Here is an 8,302-nt window from a genome sequence, read left to right as displayed (position 1 = left end):
CAGCTGTGTAATAAGTCTTCAGTGATTTTTATGACTTGTAAAAGCTCTCCCAGGTCTGGATCTCAAAAAGCTACAATATTGGAGGGAATTGCAACTGTATTTTTTTTTTATAGTGAACTAAATAATAGAAAGCTTCAGGTAGCAAGAGAAAAGTCAATGAATTTATTACTTTCTTTTACAGAATCTGCATGTAAAAGATATTTGGGGTTTCAGACACAATATAAGAAACCAACACTGCTTAAATGAACATTACATTATAGGATATCATCATATTTCGTCTTTGCTGCTTCCAAGGCAAACCAGAGAAGAGCTCTTTCTCCATCTTGTGGCGTCTCTGACTCATTACACCCAGGATTTACGCTGACCCCAAAAAAATCCTCGCCCATTTCATGCATCATTAACAAGCACTGACTACTGACAATAATGAGGAGGATTTCAGTCTAAATGAACACTTTTTCTAATTTTGCTCCAGAGATTGATCAGAATTAATTAAGCCCAGTTTCCCAAGTGCTCTTTCCAGCAGATCTCCTTAAAGAGACAGTGACACTTGGACGTGGACTGGATTTCTAATGAACAAATAGTCTAAGAGTCACAGATTAAAACACACACACACACACACACACACATATATATATATATATATATATATATATATATATATATATATATATATATATATATATATATATATATATATATATATATATATATATATATACAACCTGTTTTTGTTTTTATACAATCGAGAGGCAGCAGTGCATATGGAGATAAGCGGTTTCCTCTGCTGCAACTCATCGTGTAAATATATACAAACATAATCAAGGCTTTTTAAGCACAGAGGCATGCGTCCTGTCCTGTTACAGAGTAGAAAAAACAGCAAACAGAAAAGAAGCAACATCCCAGACCTGTTCTTTCCTTTGTCCTATTGATCCAGTCTTAAATATTAACATTACTGCAATCATTTCATTTAATTATAGTGGGGAAAGATGAAAGATACATAATTACAGTAAACATCCCTTAAAGTAAAAGCTAAATAGTAGTGAAAAAGTTGATCTATTGTTAAATTTCACCTCAATGTTGTGCATAATTACAGCCTCCCCAAGTTTTAGTTTTTCTCGTCGTTTGCTCAGCTGCCAGACAAAAAAAAATATATATATATATTTTAATAATCCTTTTCAAAAGGCTGAATATAAAGTTCTACTAATTCAATGCCAATAGAGCTCCAATTATTTTTTGTTGTACGTGAACAGAGATCTAGATGTGTTTATTCCTCTGCTGCAGTTTTGATGTTGCTTATGGCTTTTAGACCCTGTCGATGGCTGTGCTCCAATAAATATTTACATTTTGTATTCACCACTTATTTTAAATGTTATATCTCCTGGAAAGTTAAACGTTTTCATTTACATTTAAATTTTAGTATGTATATATTTGTAATTACAGCATATCTTTAGATTATTTAAATTTAACTTGCACATTAGACATTTTTAACTTTTTCACTGTTCTTCCTCTCAACATCTCTTAACATCTCCATCTGCTTCCCTGCATTCAAATCCAAAAAAAATCCACCATGACCTCTTCCTCTGATGAGTTTACTCCTGATTCTCTCTGCCTCTTGTCTCTAGACCAACAGCATGGCTGCTCTCACCACAACTTTTATGACACTCTGGAGTCACACATCATACATGACACCTTTGTCCACCCATTCCAACCTGCCTGCACACTCCTCTTCAGATACAAATCCCAGTTTGAAGAAGAAGATTAAAGCATTTTTTAATTGAATTTTTAATTGAGAATTTCAGTATAAAGCTCTATATCATTTTTGGAGTTAATTTTTTAAACATAAATATATATGCCTTGTGGTGTTTTTTTCTGACTCACTATTGCCCGGTGCACTGGTTTTGGAAAAACCCACAATTTAACTGCAGCTGGCAGTTACAACATAGTCTATTATATTATATTCTATTCTGTAAAAAATATGTTTTTAAAAAGATTACCTTTTATATACAAAAAAGTTTTTATTTTTGACTATGAAATCAAATTATCAGTTTGATTTTCTAAATGGTTGCAGAAACAGAAACACTTGAATTAGGGCAATCCTGATAGCAGTTGCCAGAGTTTAAACAACATTTTTCAAACTGATTGTGTGCTATACTAAATAGTAAATGTAAATGTATATGACATAAAACACTTGGTTTAGATGGATCTCAGATAAGATTCAACAGACCAAAATACTCTTTCAAAAAGTGAATACCGGTTCCAAAACAGTCACTAATAGTTTAAACTCCAAATTGAACTGAAGGTCAATAAAACAAAACTATGTGGCTGCTCTATTTTGACTTAGCCGGGTCACACTTTCACTCTTGAAACAAGCCCACATCCCATAGCTTTTAATAGTGATGGGGCCATGTTTTAATTAGCTATAATATATTATTTATATCTATTAAGTTATTGTTAATGTAATCGGTATACTCTGTGACTGAGTCATTTAGCCTTGATTGCATACCAATGGCCACGTTTTAATAGTTTTTGTTATTGACAGTATTAAGGGGACTTTGTGTTGATGAAGTGAAGAATAATAGAAGAGATATGAAAGTTTATTACTGATTTTATGATTGCTTTTGGCATCTGGCAGATTGCTGGTGAACAGCTAAAAGCTTAATATTGACAGCAGAGAACCTGAAACTGCTTCTTCCGAACTCGTCGTCTGCGGTACGGCTTGGTTTGCCTCCAGCAGAGCTGATGTCCTTTCCACAGAATAATTACTGGTATTAGTCTCGGTGCGTCTCGTACCTTGCTTCACTATTGCCGCTGTTGCTGACCATAATTGCAGTGAGAAACAATTATATGCCAAGCAGCTGTTCAGCAGCTTTTTACTGAACCATGCCATTAGCAGCTCATGAAGGTGCAGCTGGAAGAATGCAGACAGGGTCTTTATTGCACAAGCATTCCATGATGACAGATGCATTGAGAGGAGAACAAAAAAGAACTCTAAGTGAAAAAAAAAGACTCACTTATTTCAGCTTCTAAATTTACAGAAAATCTTAGGATGTTTTCTGATAACTGATTATTTATTTTTGCCAAAAGCACGTTATCTTCTCAGAGTTTTGACTTCAGATTAACTAAACAGTAGGGCTGGGTATCACCAATAATTTCCAGAATTGATTCGATTCTGTCATGGAACCCCTGGGAGTCCTCTCCCCCCTCCCTTGGCTTCCACTGATTGGACCCTGCTGCCGGCACTTCCACCATCAACCCCGCAATATATCAGATGGCCGGTTTCCAGTATTCATCGGCAGTTTGTTGCCAACTATGGTGAAGTACCTGGTCTCCTGGGCTCCTCGTTTTCTAGAGAACCTCTGAGTACACCTGAACTCTTGACTCAAGTTATCATTCCTGTCTTTAGGGCAAATCTCAGCAACCAAGCGCCTGCCTGGGTCCAGTTTCTGCCTCAATCACTCCAGTCATCACCACGCCAAGCCCTCCAGCCTCGCCGAGCCACGAGCCACACTCCACCAACGCTCCGCCAGATCTCCGAGACCAAACCTCAAAAAAACTCCAGGGATACTTACCTCCCAGTCAGCTCCTCGTCTCAGCCTCCCGCGGAACTCCAACTCCACGGATTCCCGTTCATCTTCAAGAGCAATAAAATCCTTCATAGCCAACAGGCCTTGAGCGTGATCTTTTCGGGTTTCAGCATCTGGGTCTATGTTCGTTGTCAGCCATGGCAGATTCAATTCACCTGGATCAATTCGATTCATGATTTCTTTCCATCCACTCTATTCTATTCTATTTAGAATTTACACTGTTTACACATTTAGACATATTTGTATAGATATACAATAATAATATATTGAATATATTCATATTAATACTTATATTAATCTGATACAGTTCATATACTGTAACGTTTATTAGTGAATAATAAACAAATGAATTAATACCATGCAGTGTTACGTTATTTCTCAAATGGAGAAGCACCAAAAAAAATGTGCAGATTGTTTTGTCACTAGGTGGAACTCTCGCTATAGCATTACACTTAATTCCAGAGGATTTGAGCAAATAACCACAAATGGTTACTTTCTATTCAGATCAAATTTTTTAAACCCAGCCCTACTAAACAGTCTTTTGCCTTTATACTAATTAAGCTTAATATTAAAGAAGCTCAATTGACTCTCTCTGAATTATCTTTATTGGAAAAAGATTTTGTGATAAAGACCCACTCTGATGAAATTGGCGTCTTTAACATGGCATTTTTCTGATGATGGAGGACATATTGGAGAAATTGAGTGTTTCTTTGTTCACATCATTGTGAATCAGGACAAGATGAAAAAAATGCTCCATTCTGATGCATCCACTTGTAGACAAATAGATCCATGAACATCTTTGTTTTCCCCATCTGAGCTGGAATCTGGATCTAAACTGGACAGCTCCAAAATTGCTCGCCATTTTTGTTGCACTGGTAATGTCAGGTTGGGGTTAGGAGGGGCTGTCGGCTAGTGAGAGAGAGTGTCAACAGAGAGTTCTCAGCAATGGGGAGGGGAAGGTCAAAGGCTTTTTGATTTTCCCAGAAAATGGTATAATCATAATTAAAAGACAACCTGGAGTGCTTCAAAAGACAACTTTCAGTCCACGTCTCTTTCTAAAACCACTTCCTAGATGGTCACTGATGCTTCTTCATCCCATCCTTGACAAGACGACAAATACAAGACTTTTGTTTAATAAAAAAAAAAAAAAAAAAAGCCTTGCTGTTTTGCCCTTGCATTCACATTTCAAAGGGATTTTAGGTTCTATCCTCCCACAGATGTCTTTAACGTCTGAATAGTCATGTCGGGAAGAAATTCCCAGGTGTCTTCCTTACCTCTTTCCTTCAAGAGACTGGTACGTCCATATATCAATTCCTGCTTTTGCTTTCAGGTTTTGACATTCAAGTATTTGATTTTTTTTTTCTTTAAATGTCTAATCTGAATGTGTGGTTTGGAGATAAAACAAAATATCTTTGGTTTGATCTCAAAAGAGGTCAAGGAAAGGCAGGAACACAATCCTATCATTATGACTTACAATTGCTTTTGCTTGAACAAATATGCTGCTGAGTCTCATTTTTTAGAATAAAACAAAAAGAGTGTCAGAAACAGCAAGCAGCAGAACACCATTAGGAGTACATGGATGCTGCATTTACTTTTGGACGAATAGTTTTTACCAAATTTCCCATAGCTTGATTTGAGACTGCACTTGTGGTTTGTTGGCTTCAAAAAGTGTGAAGGCTTTTCTTCCTGTTGCACTTTCACCCCTTTTTTTTGTTGCTACACTGCAGTATATCTTTCTTTTTTTGACCTAAAACTAGTTTGGCACAGCAGTGTTGCTTGTGATTTCTTAAAGTGTCATGGGTTAGTGACCACTATGTGGAGGTGTAAGAACTTCCAAGCAGCTGAAGATGCCAGTATTGGAGCACTTTTAGCTTCCCTGAAACAAATGTCACAGAGACAGAACAAACCACAAAAAACAAGGAACAACGATGAGCAATTGGGGTGTGCAATGGAGTTAGGCAAAGGGGCATATTGTTCCTGCTATTATTTAATGTCTATGTTGATGATTTGTCAAGTAAAACTAAATGCATGTACAACTGGTTTGTTTGGTTGGGGGTTTTAAAGTTAACCACCTTTTGTATGCTGATGATTTAGTTGTTTTTAGCCACATATGTGTTTCCTATGCTTTGGAAATAGCTTTGAACTTATCTATTTTACATACATTTATTCTTTTGCTTGTCAGACCCTAGTTTAAACCTCTGCTGGATCCTTTCTGTGTGGAGTTTGCATGTTCTCCTGTGCATCTGTGGTTTTCTCTGGGCACTCTGGTTTCCTACCACAATCGAAAAAAAATATATCCTATGTTCATTGTTGACTTTACATTGTCAATTAGATGTGAATACAGTTGTGTACTAGTTTATTGTCTCTGTGTGGGCCAGTGATGGACTGGTGACCTGTCCACGTTGCACCCAACAGTGGCTGGTATAGTCTCCAGCAACCACATGACCCAGAATAAGAATTTAGCGTTTTCAGAAAATAGACGGAGGGCAGAAATGTGAACTTGGGGAGTTTCTTTAGGAATATCAGGTCCGTTCTTGGTCATATCAAAGTGAACAACCATCCAATTTTTTTCTTTGATAACATCCTCAAATGGTTCTGCGCCTATTGTTCTGAGTATCATTAAATACAATCACAATCAAACAAAATAAAAAAGACAAGTAACCACCAATATGAAACCAACAATTCAAGTGTATAGATTCAGATTTGACCGTGGAAAGGTTTACTCTTAAGTGGTTCTCCAAGCACATCACAAATATTTGAATCTCGATCCATTAAGTAGTACTTGAGAAAAAAAGCTGTTTGGAGAGCTGTATATGTTCCTAAGCGAGAGCATACTTGTGTCGAAACAGATGGATGGAAAGCAAAGTTCCACATGAGCTTTCCTGCCCACTGCTGCGTGTGGGAGGAAAGCAAACAGAATGATAATGACACGGAAAGGAATGTGCTCCTGCACTCCATGCAAACAGATTTGGTTTCCTCATCTGAAGGATGCTGGTTACAGTCAAGCAAAAAAACAAAAACAAAAAAAAAATGGGTTTCACGGAAGAAAATCTCGTCTGTAATGAGAAACAGTGGTAAGTAAATTTAAAATGGCTTTGGCTGTCAAAACAGCTCGTGAATCACTCGGTTTAAGAAGCGACTTAGATTTAATTTTCCAAACCGCAGATCACCAGTTGGTTTAAGTTTTTCTTTTATTCCTTTTTAATTGCATTATTATAACCACTTGTGCAGTTTTTTTAATTATTATTTCTCCCACACTGTTAGTTTTTATAAATATGCAATATTGTGAAGAAACTGGATCTGGTAGATAGGACTGTATTGATAAAATTATTAGGTTCTTACCCTGTCAGTTTCTTGCACACAGAAATGAATGAATAATGACTCAGAGACAAAACTTAGATTCAGTGAAGATTTACTTCGCACAAGAGGCACAAATTTGTACGGAGGGTTACAGACAGATGAACAGGGTTGCTGCATCAAAGTCCGAATAAAGAAAACAGGAAAATGTGCTTGGTATATAAACCCTGCATTTGCATATTCAATGTTGCAGGCTAGATGTTCGAAGGTCAGAGAGCCTATGTGTCAGATCTCTCTGAGGTTATCATAGACATTTGCCAGAGCGCATACACCAGCACACACAAGATGAAAGGGGGAGGGTGCTTAAGGAATGTTCCGAGACAATAGTCTTGGTTGTGCATTGTAATGTAATTTTGAGATGATAATACATAGTGAATCAAGTTTAAACCATTAGTGTAATAAAAAGTAAAAGTTAGTGTAATAAAAATAAAAGGGGGTTTCTAACTATTCTGTTTTCTAAGTATTCCTAACAAATATGGTTCGAGTTGGTGTAAAACCCCTTTTAATTAAAAATTTAAGTCAAACTAAAATAAAATGAGTTATGAGCTATGAGGCAAAAACTCACTATAGTTTAACTCTTTTTACACCGGAACTTCAGCTCCACAAATACGTTAACCAGCTGATTCTGATCTATCCTACTGTTTTTTTTTAAGACATCCTGCTTCATCTGCTGTTTACCTGGATCAGGTGTGATTGGCAAACAAGGAGCTAACACGTGTAGCATGCTGGCCTTGGAGCCCTGGGGTTTGACTCAGTCAAAGAGTTACAGTAGTTCAAAGAGCCTAATTTCCTGTCATCAGGAACAATTCTGGAGCGAACCGACAATAATCGCAACTTACCAAAATTTTTTCTCTCTTGCAGCCTTGTGACTAAATTACCTTTAAAGTGCTGCTGCAGTAAAAGCTTCCATGCAAGTCATAATTCCTGTCTTTAGTCTCTTTGTATGCAGAGAACACATCTGCTAAATATTTGATTAAAGCTTCAGGCTAACCTGCTGCAGCTGTATTGTAAGGAAAGAAAATCTGCTCCATCAGCAGCGCACCCATAGGTGGCACCTGGTGATGCTACGTTCACACGGGGCATGTATTGTGCATTTAAGAATGTGCTATACGCGTTTTCATGAACGCGCATTCAGTCAGTTTGTCTTCACACCAGACCAGCACCGGACAAGCAGCGAGGGGTTTCTTTTGTTTTTCTACTGTTTAATATTACTTTTCCACCACCTAAAGCTGGAAGCAGGGGAGGATGGTGGCGCTTCACCTGCAGGTTTCTTGTGTATTTAACCAGGAAATTCATAAATTTCCAATTTTTTTTCCCCAAAGAAACATTAAAAACCCACACAGAAAAAAAAGTATTCATAG

The sequence above is a fragment of the Oryzias latipes genome, chromosome 2, assembly GCF_002234675.1.
Source record: "Oryzias latipes chromosome 2, ASM223467v1".
NCBI lineage: Eukaryota > Metazoa > Chordata > Actinopteri > Beloniformes > Adrianichthyidae > Oryzias > Oryzias latipes.
The sequence above is the reverse complement of the archived record's forward strand: the minus strand, read 5'-3'. Positions refer to the sequence as shown.